The sequence below is a fragment of the Aphis gossypii genome, chromosome 3 (genome assembly GCF_020184175.1).
Source record: "Aphis gossypii isolate Hap1 chromosome 3, ASM2018417v2, whole genome shotgun sequence".
Taxonomy (NCBI): domain Eukaryota; kingdom Metazoa; phylum Arthropoda; class Insecta; order Hemiptera; family Aphididae; genus Aphis; species Aphis gossypii.
The window spans coordinates 13,984,798-13,997,358 of record NC_065532.1 but is presented as its reverse complement, the minus strand read 5'-3'; the positions used below and the strand labels follow the sequence as shown (position 1 = coordinate 13,997,358).

At 23.7% G+C, this 12,561-nt stretch overlaps 1 protein-coding gene and 1 long non-coding RNA gene across 4 annotated transcripts in view; both read right to left on the bottom strand.

Moving 5' to 3' along the window:
- Positions 1-12,561, bottom strand: part of LOC114130276 (B-cell receptor CD22-like) — a 332,047-nt gene that overhangs the window by 240,503 nt on the left and 78,983 nt on the right. The window contains exon 1 of one of the 3 annotated variants that reach the window (XM_050204080.1): positions 2,021-2,234. The exons of the other annotated variants lie outside the window; for them this stretch is intronic. The gene's annotated coding sequence lies outside the window, so the exon portion shown is untranslated. Of the gene's footprint in view, positions 1-2,020; positions 2,235-12,561 lie in introns of those variants that run through there. 3 annotated transcript variants of the gene reach the window in all.
- LOC126551228 (uncharacterized) lies at positions 6,061-7,103 on the bottom strand. The gene is made up of 2 exons (XR_007605091.1): positions 6,942-7,103; positions 6,061-6,269 (listed from the first exon to the last, which is right to left on the bottom strand). It is a non-coding gene; the product is annotated as an uncharacterized LOC126551228 (long non-coding RNA).

The window sequence follows — 12,561 nt, the reverse complement described above, 5'->3', positions numbered from 1 at the left end:
AAATATTTACATTTAATTAAGCTTTCCGTTTGCAAATTATTATTTCAGTATTGTTATCATTAAAGTATATATTTTATGAAACAACTTTGAAAAATTATTTTTACTTTTTAGAATTATACGTAATATTTAAAATCAAGTAATTTTAAAATGTATAGTAAAAAGTTTTAAACTTTTTTTTAATAATATTACGTAGTTATGATATATATACAAGTATACAACTAATTACACAATCATTTAATACAAGGAGTGAATCAAATTAATAATTGTTAGTTATTTATAATCAATAAAAATCATTTTCAATTTGTTAATATTAAAGTTATTATAGGTATGTTCTATAAAACTATGAGGATTTACACTTCATCATAAAGCCAATACTCCAATACTTAATTTATAATATTATATTTTACTCCCGTCTTTGAAATTCTTCGTATTACATCTATCATAGTTTAAGTTAGGTTTAAGGTATATTTTCTACTTGGATATTTTTTTTTTTTTTGATTATAAATGTTCTTTTATTAAATAATTGTCGATTAAAATCTAATTAACGGAAAAAAAATTTAATTCGTTTAAATTACTTTATATGTATAAAATGTAATATATTTTTATTTAAAATTTATCATTCCACTAAAAACTTATTTATGATAAAAGTGATTTCCACTGTTTAATGTGTACTGTTTTATAAATTAAACTATTTGTATAAAAACTATTATAATAATATATCCTCATAGAAATCAGTAGATTTATTTTAATAATACTACGTCATGTACTTGTAATCATTTTTTTAACTAAACTTTGAATTTTTATTTAAAAACAATAATATCAGTAGTTAGATAGCTTATTTTACCGTGCAAACTAATTACAAGCAATAAAGTTGTATGAAACAATTGACGTTTATTGAACAACCAGTAAAAAATAGTTCTATTTCTGCTGATAAGACATCTTGTAAGTTTTTCACTTGGCCAAACTTTTGAACTTATTGGTTTTTTCGTAGTGAAAACCTTTTATAAAGAGTAAACTTTTAGTCAGCAATGGTTTAGGTAGACAAAAGTGTTCTAAAATTGTTTCCTATCTAAATTACCTCGAGGCTTGTTCAAGTAAATATAAGCTTGAGAATTGAGGACCTACTTGAAACTAAACCTTAAACGTATTGCAAATAAGTTTGAGTCAAAAACGAAGAAAACTGATGATCAAATTTTCCGACAACTTGTTAATACAAATTTGTTCCTACAAAACATACGGCGAAATACTCTATAGATTATATATATATTACGCGTATAAGTACAAAACTTAAAGTTTAAGATTTAAGACGTAGGTAGTAAGCTGCCAAAATTCAATATATAACGTAATATCAAATATAAACCATACATTGAGAAGATGATTTGTCGCATTTTAATACACAGACATTTTTACACAAATATGTTTTGTTTAATTGTAACAAATTATTTATGATACATTAAATTTTTATTTTACTTACATATCCGATATAATGACAATGGGATCTACGATTTGTATTTATATAATGTTCAACTTACCTAGAACAAACAAAGTTAAACAACATTACATACAATTGAATAATCAGTAATAATAAATATGAAATTATCTTTATATACTTTAAATAATGGAATCAAATAATTCTAATTAAAATAACTATCAATATAGTTAAATATTTTAATAGTTACACAGTATTAGTTTAAGATCGAGAAAAAATGTTATCGGTTATACAATATGAAATCATGTTTTTATAAAAGGTAAGAATTTTACTAATAATAATAATATAATAAATCAAATGAGTGAATTGAATATCCACTGCACGAGAAAAGTGTTTAAATTTAAAAATGTTTAAGACACCCATAATAAATGATAAATTATTGATTTTTTGAATAACTAGACTAGACAAAAGGACAAAATTTTATTTTTGCTAAACCAACATTTCAAGATTTTATCTAAACATGAGTGATTATATATAATGTTTGTTCGATATTTTTTCACAGATTTTCTAATTGGAAAATCAAAAAATTACCTTTTTATACTACGAGTCTTAATTAATATTTTGTTGTTATTTTAGATATTCACACCTTTTGAATTTCAACAGTTCTTATTGTTAACAATTCACCGTCACTAGTCACGTATTTTTTTTTTACTTTTGGTCGAACGAGGTAAAAATTGTCCATAATATGAAATACACTTAAAATATTACTTTTAGTTGGCACTTTGTAACTAATACACTACTCATAATTGTTATACACAAATAATCATATAATTTATATTGCATAATATGTAGTATGTACCATTAGTTTAATGAATAAAAATGAGAAAATGAAATTGAAAAAAATGTAAAATAAGAAATCACTTTTCAGTAGCGCGGGGTAGGTCTAAATATTCTCAAAAAAAATAAATTTGTCCTCGTACCGTCGTGTACCGTCGTACCGAACAAACTAATATAGTTTTCGATGAAGTGAAATGTCATTATCGAATCGATGGGATTTTAATAAGCTACTCGGAATTAAGAATCCATGTTATAGATAATTATGGGAAAACCACGATTATAAAGAACGTTATTGTGCTTTATAATCGTGGGGAAAACACATCTTTATAAAATAATATACTGGGAGATTATTTGCAAAACAATATTATTTACACCACAGCAGGTAAACAAAATTTCCAGTGTTGCCAACTTAAAATTTCAAAATTATAATTTATATTATTTATTATTAAATTAAAACGATTTTTAAATAAATATATTTATATAATTTCACGATTCCGCTACATCAAAAATATTTTATCTGTTTTCATAGATTCATATTATTTTTCACGTCTATAAAATAAAAAAAAAAATTAAAATTAAGAGTTGCGATTATAAACATTAGACTAAATTTATGTTATGATTATTTATATATTATTATTATTGTATTTTTTATACATTATACTTATAATGTATAGACTTTTATTTTTATTATAAAATACATTACTTGTACATGATTACGCAATAATAATAGCAACTAATATAATATATATTATAATTATTACAAGAGTTGAATAATTGGGTATAGTTTTATACATTATAAAAATAATATTTTATTAAAAATACTATTATTATTAATTTATTATAAAGAATACGACTGATAACAACATCGTAATTTTACTATTTCTATTCAAGCCATGTTTTTTATCATTACAATTATTATAAATACCAGGCTTTGACTATTTTGGTCTATTGGTGTGTGTTACATATTGGTTTTTAGTATATCGTAAGAATACCAGTTCTTTTTTTACATAAAATCAAATCAAATAGGTATTTAAGTGATAACAATAAAAACCTGAAAATAAATAGATGTGAATATTTTAGATTTTATTCTAATTATATGGTCTTGTAAAAATGTATGTATTTGATGAAATTTAATAAGTTGTACATGTTTAGAGTTTCGTCGATGAGGCATTCGGGTGGTCTAATTGGGCTACTGTATTTTGATATTTCTTCATTAAACTGACGACTTTATAGAAATACATAGGTATAGATTTCACAATCCCATGTAGTGCGTATGATTCAAGCTATGTATTATGTGGATATACCAGGTGTGTCATATCCTTAAGCGCGTTAATATTATGTAATGTTCTTTTGTTAAATTTAGTGAGTTAATCTATCTATCCGTGGTATGTTTTATTTCCGTTAACTTGTTTTCCCTCAGTAAGTGGCATTCCTTGCGCCATAAGTTAGTTAAGGTATTTTTGGCTTCTCTTTTGAGGTCGTCTTTGGAAAAAATTTGAATAGTTTTGATGGTTTGGTCACTCGCTGCTTGTTACACTGTGTCTGCTTTTCGTTCCTCTCTTCCATGTTAGTGTTGAAAAGGTTTGTAATATGGTTGATTATTTAGTCGTTGTTTTTATGTTTGTGAGGAGAAAGAATATAATGCTTAATGTAGTACTCAGAAAATCAATTAGGTTTGTTGAAAGTGTAATCTGGCATTACATTAATTAGTTGGATTGCTTTTGTAATCGCTACAACTTCTAAAGATTGCTATTTAAACCATAAATTATTGATAGTTATATGTAAATTATAAAAATATTTGTATGTAACTTTATAATACAATAATTTAATTATAATATAATACCTATATTACTTTAATTATCGAGTGACTTTTTTTTTATAGTTAAAATTAAAAATTTAATTATTTATAAAATATTTTATAAAAAATAAAAACGTTTGCCAAAAATAATTAAATTCTAATTTTAATTTTTTTATTTTCTATTTTCTGTTTATACGTGTATGTTTTTCAACAATATAAATAATTTTAAAATTTAAATTTAAAAAAAATTGTATAGCGTGATGACTGTAATAAAATATATCAATCAGCGTTTTGATCCTAAACTATAATTTGTTTTACCATTTCATAATGATGACTCTTGTGAATTTTCAACTGTCCCTAAATCCACAGATCACAGGCCTATACAGTTATTAACGAAAAATAAATAGTTGGACAAATTTGTTTATAATTTGGTTTATGTAGATTTTGTAATTATGTACCAATTTATAATAATTATGAAATAAAATATTATTTATCTAAATTACCGATGCTCTAAATAACTATAACAAACGATAAACCTAGTTAGTCACATACAATTGGAATGTAAAATCAAACAGTTTTTAAAAACATAAATGTAAGTCCATTTCAACTGTCGAACCGTATTCAGTAGACCATAAAACTCCATGCCAAGGGTAGGTTAACTGATGTTAGGCAAAATGAGAAAGTTAACAAATAAGTAGCAAGAAAACGACGAGAAGAGAAAAAAACGATTTTTCCGTTTTTTATTTGCTTGGAATATATTACCAGTAGTATCCCGTTGTGCTACTAAGCCGAAGGACTGACTGCGTTAAATTTTTCACGAGAAATTCGCATTCGCATACAAACGACATCGTTAATGGAACAAGAGGGAATGTCCTAAAAAAAAAAAAAAAAAAATGGAGATCCTATTTTATATTAAACATCTTTGATGTAACGTTCTCAGCCAATACAAGAGATCAAAAAACAGTAAAAGTCGTCTTTTCTGTCATTATGGCTGTTAATAAATTTTATGAGACAAGTATTTAACATTTTTACAAATATTTTGAAAAAAAATACAATCTAAAACGAGTAATTTTCACCGTAAGTATTTTTTTGACATTTAAAAAGCTTACCTATATTATGCTTTATTTCTTAGATTCGCTATTCGTTTTTGATGAACTACCACAAATCTATCATGGCAATTCTATAAAATATAATATTTTATGTTTTATTAAGTTATTTCCAATTCAATTTCGATACAATATCTAAGTATAAGTATATAATTATCATGTTCGTAACACAATAAGTCATTATAGTAAACCATTTAAGTTATCTCATAATAAATTTTTATATATGAATTATTTTATGTTATAACTGAAATGGAGCACATCAAACTACTTTTAAATAAAAAATTGTACTACAATAGTTTATTATAGGTATGTTGAGGTAAAAAATATTAACCAGATCACACTTTGATTAACTACTTATAGGTACTCTTAAATACAATTGAACTCACCAAAATATCAAAGCTAAACATATTAATATTATTAGGAAAAATAATTGAAAATACACTTAATAACTTACATTATTAAAATACCAAACAATATATTATTTCTATTACGTTACTTATTTGATTCATCATTAACTAATTAATGAGGTCTTATAGCATATTATAATTAATTATCTTGCAAAACATGAAAACCGTATCTAACAGACTCACTATACTTCGCAATAAATTAGAAAAATAATAACGATAATATCTTATTATTAAATAAAATACTGTGTTTTTGTTTATAGAACGTTTACGCATAAATTTTATTAATAGTTTAGTAGGTATTTAATTGACGTGCACACAAATCAACTAATTTGACTAACTGAATAGAATAATCCCATCAGAACACTAATTAGTAGTCATTGGATGTTGTTGTTGACCATAGCGTATGACATGGCATTAGTGTTCAGATTGGAGGGTAGAAACAAAAGATAAACAAACAATATATATACTACACAACAATTAATAACAATTACAGACATGGAATTATATTTAAAACATTTTTGAACAATGATAATTTGCACGTGTAATTATCAACATTTATGTATTAATTATCAAACAATACTATACGTAATCTGATAATAAGATATCCAGTAATTCCTGGTTGCCCTTACATTGATAATCCTTCTATTCCTCCAGTAAATATCGTCTCCGTGCATCCCACAAAAATACATTATCTATTAATTAATTATTAATTTATTATTATTTATCTATTAACTATTTGGACCTTGCCACAGTTGCAAATAATTTACATACGCACAAATAGTCAAAATATTTTAGATTTTTCATTTTAATGTATTTTAATGTACCCAATAATAATTATAAACGATTTCAAATCAACTCTAGAAAGAAAATAAAAATAACATTAACAAATAAAAACCATTAAGATATAAATTACAATTTCTATAATTAAAACTACAACTAAATGCGTCCAAGTATAATAAGCGATTGAAAAATTTAAAAAATTATAAATTAAGTTAAATAAATACTTTAACATTAAATTATATCATAGAAGTTAATAAAAGAAATTAATTTAATACATTTTTACTTTATGGGTTGGTATAGTTTAATATTATATATAAGGAAAAACTGGATTTCTGGAACTTGATTTTCGGGAAAAAAAGTAAACGTTAGTTACTTTAACTGATATCGAATAAAAATCGTTTTTAAATACTTTGGATAATTTATCATTTCAGAGTGTTATTAAAAAAAATAAAAAAGTAAGGAGAAGCATATATCACGCGAGTATGGAATGTGTACGGTAATTTATTAATTTATGAGTTTAATATTAAATATAACCAATAATTTATGTAATATTGCATAATAAAATTCAATATGTTCAAATTTACATTACTGAAATAGTAAACCATTTTCTAAGCGACACATCATATATAATATTGGCTGCTGTTAAATGAAATATGGCAGGTATACAAAATAATATAAGTAGGTAGATTTAATTTATGTAATTTAAAACAAACACAAAAAAAAAAATCATGAAAATTAAAATAATGGCATTTCCATGGTTACAATGTGAATCATGACTAACAAATATTTTTTATTGTGTACGTATGATAGAATAATTGAAAGAGTACAATATAAATCTAATCAGTAAACATAAAGTAACTGAAAAAACAAAATTAAAAAAAGTATGAAAAATAAAATAAAATAATAATAATATTATTAATAATTTAACTTTAATATAACTTATACGATTAATCATGTCCCAGAAAACAGATTTCAAATATTAAAAAAAAAAAAAAGATAATATTTTTAAATCGCAAACAGATTACATTGACTTCACTGTTTTTATTTAATAAAAATGATTGCTAATATATTGCAATATATGTAAATATTTAAAAAAAGCCAAAAAATTATAAAACAGAATAATAAGATGGACATAAAGGAAAGTATTTGCGTAGGCTAACAAATACGAAATATGTTAATGAACAATAGAATAAAATTACACAAAACTAAATTGAATTTTAAGTACACAGAGCTGCTTATTAATAAGGAGAAAATTATGTTAAGCACAATGAGTGCATGCAAGTCAATGATTCGTTATAAGCGAATGAAGGAACGCCACGTATACCTAGAGTGGCTGAGGTCCTTTTCTAAGATGCCAGATTATTAGAGAATAAAACTTAATAACTTATATTTATTTTATATAACTGTAAGGCTTTCTAGACACGAACACGACGTTAGCCGTTAGTAACCGATTGAAATTCAATATTGTTTCGCACTATTAAAAATATGGTCTAAATGTCAGTACTTTCTTTTCTACCAGATATAGTCAATTTAGGACCAATTGAAATTCAAGAATACCCTGACTTTCGAACACTAGCTGCTTAATCATATATTTTAACAGTCATTTTTCTAATTATGTATAGGTTCTTTGATATTATGTTCAAGTTAGGTGAATACTGTAATTCTAAACCACCTCATAGTTATGAATATGCTTTGAATTTTAGTACTTACGGCAATGCACTGCGTAAACAATTACAGACAGATTAAAATTCAAAAATATTCAAATATGAGTATTTATATACCAATTACTTTATATAGTAAATACTAATAAGTTAATTCTAATAGTTGATGTTACTTATTTTAATATTGTTCTTTAGTCATTAAAAAATATAAGAGCAAAACTTCAAAACTAATGCTCTAGGATTCTGTAAACCGTTTTGTTTCGTGCTGCGAACAATTTCGAATAAAAATGAAGGAAACCTCAAAAACACGTATATTTAAATGGGATACGAGTATAAAATCTAAGTTCGCACTAGTATGTGTGTGTGTGAAAGTGTGTTTGATAAAGACATTTTTTCCTTACAGCGAAATATGATTTATCGATATGTATCAGCATATAATAAACGCCTCGCGTAATGTACACATGGTAGACATGTTTAAAAAAAGGAAACCGATTTCTTCGAATTTCTTATATTCGCTACCTACCTACCCAAAATCATAAAGAGAAGGGACTTTTTTCGTGTCCAACATGATGGGTCCAGAGGCTGTGCGTACTTGATCCGCATATCAAATAGCTCTCAACTAACCTCAACTCACTACCAACGTCGTAAAATTCATGGATTACAATTTTAAATTCGATAATATTTCCAGTCGATTCCATTACTATTGTTATTCCGAATTTAATACTATCTTCACAATAATATTATATTTGTAAACAAAAATTATTGTATTTATATCTAACACTACAAGACTTGATAATAGTTTCGTATACGTATATACTATCGATTATATTGATTATTTTTTTTATTATTTTTTTTTTTTTTGAAATAAGAGTATATTCTGTGCAACAATATAATTTGTAAATTGTAATACTAGGTACCTAAAATTGTATTAATATTTGAACAGAAATATTGTGTTAAATCAATACAATTTTATGTAATTAAAAAACATCTTAAGTTACCAATTTATTAAACCAATTCATTTAAATATTTGACTCAATATTTTAAATACACATACTTAGATTAATGTATTTCTACAACTTAAAAGAACTAAATAAGTTAGTTTTTTTATATTTAATAATGATAAAGAAATTACATACATGAAAATATTAAGGTTTTAAATTGTATGATACACTACTATAGTGACGGTTCTGGTAATATTTTTATTTTTACTTTTAACTTCTTTTTTTTTATTAGACAATATTGTGATTAATTTTCTCACTCATCTAATTATTTCTAAGCACACACATATAATAATAATTATCATTTATGTTGTTATTGAATTAAAAATATTTAATAGGAACTAGGATTCCTACTATCATTTATTTTTATGAAAAATCGTAAATCCAAGTACGTTATTTCATTATTATTCGAAATCTACAATACTTCAACCATTATATGTTTTTAATCATTTATATGATAGGTAACATTCCATTTAATATCGTTGTTAACTCGTTTATACTATTTAAATCAGATATTATTTATTTCTTTAAAGGAAAAAATAATTGTATATTTCTGGTCAAAATGGTCAGTAAGACATGGATACCTATAGTCAGTAAATGTATCATATTTTATTTCTCAGATAAAATCATGTGAACTTTAAATTATTGACCATTGAAAAATAAAATACCTTCATAAACATGCCAACTTTAGTTATCTAACCTCACGCTTCAAGTACACATAACTTTAATGTTCAAATACATTCGATGACTCCGTGGAATATTGTGTTATCATTTTATATTAATGGTAAACTCAGGAAAACAAGTTTGTTAATCGTAATCTAATAACAAAAGACGTATTATTATGAAATTGTTATATAGCTTGAAATATTGAACTTTGATGATGTCAACCATTAAATAATATACCGTGTACATTTGAGCGAACAAAATAATTATATTACTTAAACTAACTAATCCACCATCACATCAACTGTGATATTATTTAGTGATAGTGACTTTCGTACTATCTTAATTTCTCATGTATCCCACGTAACCATATATTATTTTCACATTGTTCACAATATATGCACACAATATCATCTTTAATATGACAGTTATTTAGATAGAAAAAGTAGTATTTCCAATACTCCATACAGAAATATTTACAAATAGTCAAATGAAGTATTAAAGTATTATAAAATAACGCATCTAGATATAACTCATAAACAATAAACATAATAATATACTGAATAACAGATGAAATATAAAATATTTTTTTTTTAGATGCCTTATATTCATATTCTATTAAAACTTACAATTAATGGATTTCTATTACCATTGAAATTGAAATAATGATGATACATAGTTACGTATAGGGTGTTTCACAAAGATTCACTCTATAAAAATGAAGGAGCTGAAAGAGTAATGCAAACTGCATTACCAATCAGCTTTAAATAAATAAATCCTCGTGGGACATTATATTATATATGTATATGATATATACCACCGATGTAGGATTTAGAGTACTCAATGAATTTTAAAATTGTATAAAGGAGCTTAAATATCCTTAAAATATTACAGAACTTTACTAAAAGATTTTTTTGAGTTACAGAAAATTATTTTATAAAACGCTAATAAGCTTATTACCTACTCTTAATGAAACATACTTAGTAAAAGTAAGAAATTAGGTAAAAATGAAAAAATATCACAGTAAGTATTCATAATGAAAAATAAAATCACTAGACAAAGAAAAAAAAATGATATTTTAATGATAGTACATTTTAGTGTTAAAACATAAAAAGATTATAGTTTAATTGTAAGTCTCCAATACGATTAGGAAAGACAACAAAATATTAGTACGATCAGTCATAAAAAATTCTTAGACCTTATATCCAATCAGTACATTTTTTGAAACGAACGAAATAAAAGTATATTAATTTATTATTATCATATTTTAGATAAAATAAAAGGTAAATATATATTTGGTCAACATTATATAATGTTATTTTTAACAAATTAACTGATAAAAACAATAAAAAACAAAAATATTATATTATGCTTTTATGCTTGTAATGATATTTCATTATTTTTAATAAAAAATGTATTTAATTTCATTATCATTTTTTCATGGTAATTTTCACAATAGACAAAGTTAGTTACGTTTTACATTTACAAATTTACGAATAAGTAATTTTTAATCAATGCATAAATACATAAAAAATTTTCTTTTACTTTTAATATGTTTCAAATAAATATGTAACTTTGTTAAATCCTGTTTAAAAAAAATTATCTTAAATACGTTGATTACGATTTAGTATTCGTTTATACGTCAATCAAATATATCTCTAAATACATGGATTTAACAACAAACGCAATTACTTATATAATATATTAAAACGTCAAAATTACTAATGTCTCATTTTGCCTTTGAGTAACATTATTTCTCATTATTATCAGTATTCTCAATAAATCATAGTATGAAATTTACAATTATATTAAGTGATATAGGATTTTGTTTTAATAAGTTCTTGTCGCCAAACCGATAACTGTAATTTTTGTTTTAACCATGTATCTATTAATAATGATATCGTTATAACATTGTTATTAAATATTAATCTCAGTGATGAGAAATGACGAGAAGAAATAAAAGAAGGGTGAAATATTATCACAATCTTTTATAAGACATCATACAATATTATATTATGTATAAATATGATAAGAAACAAATAAGGAAGTGGTGGATAATAGACGAGCAATTATAAGATATGTGATGTGTGAACATCGTAAAAACGCCATTAAAAAAAAATCTTCAAAATTTACGACCATATCAAAAATATATTTACTGCAAAATGGACGAATAGACAAGCAAAAATGTGCAGATTGCTTATTTTTTATTTATCAACAAAATCAATATTTTTGTAAAATATTTTACAAGTATATACGTATATTGAACAGTCAATAATGCTTTATAATTTATGGCAAATCTAAAAAACTTGAAATTATAATATATTTAATTAATTTTATAATGTTAAAGAATTGTAATAATACAATATGAAAAAAATCAGGAAAATTGAAGTAGAAATCAAAAGTTACATATTATAATATAATATTAAATAATATTATTTATTTATAAAAGAACAATAATAGTCAACAAAATGTATACAATTAATTCAAAAGTCGCATGTAGAATATTATTTAATTATAATTGCAAAAGTAAAAACAACGAAGTCAATAGAAGCTACAAAATGAAAATTGTTAACATTTAATAAAATATTTTAAAACCATGTTAATAACATTAAAAGTTCATCACATTGTACGGTCAAATATTATCATTTACGCAGTTATTTTTTTAAAAAAAAATTTTGGTAAAATAAATAGTTTAAATTATTAATTTTGTTTGTTCTACAAAATTTTACTATTTATATTACATGAAAATTCTATAAAAAATAACTCAACATTATTCTGCAATGTTCAAAATATTTATCTTGTGTGTTTTTTCTTTTACTAGTTTTCAAAAAACTCTTTTGGGTGCAGTAAAATTGTGATAAATTATTTCCCCTAGCGAGTTG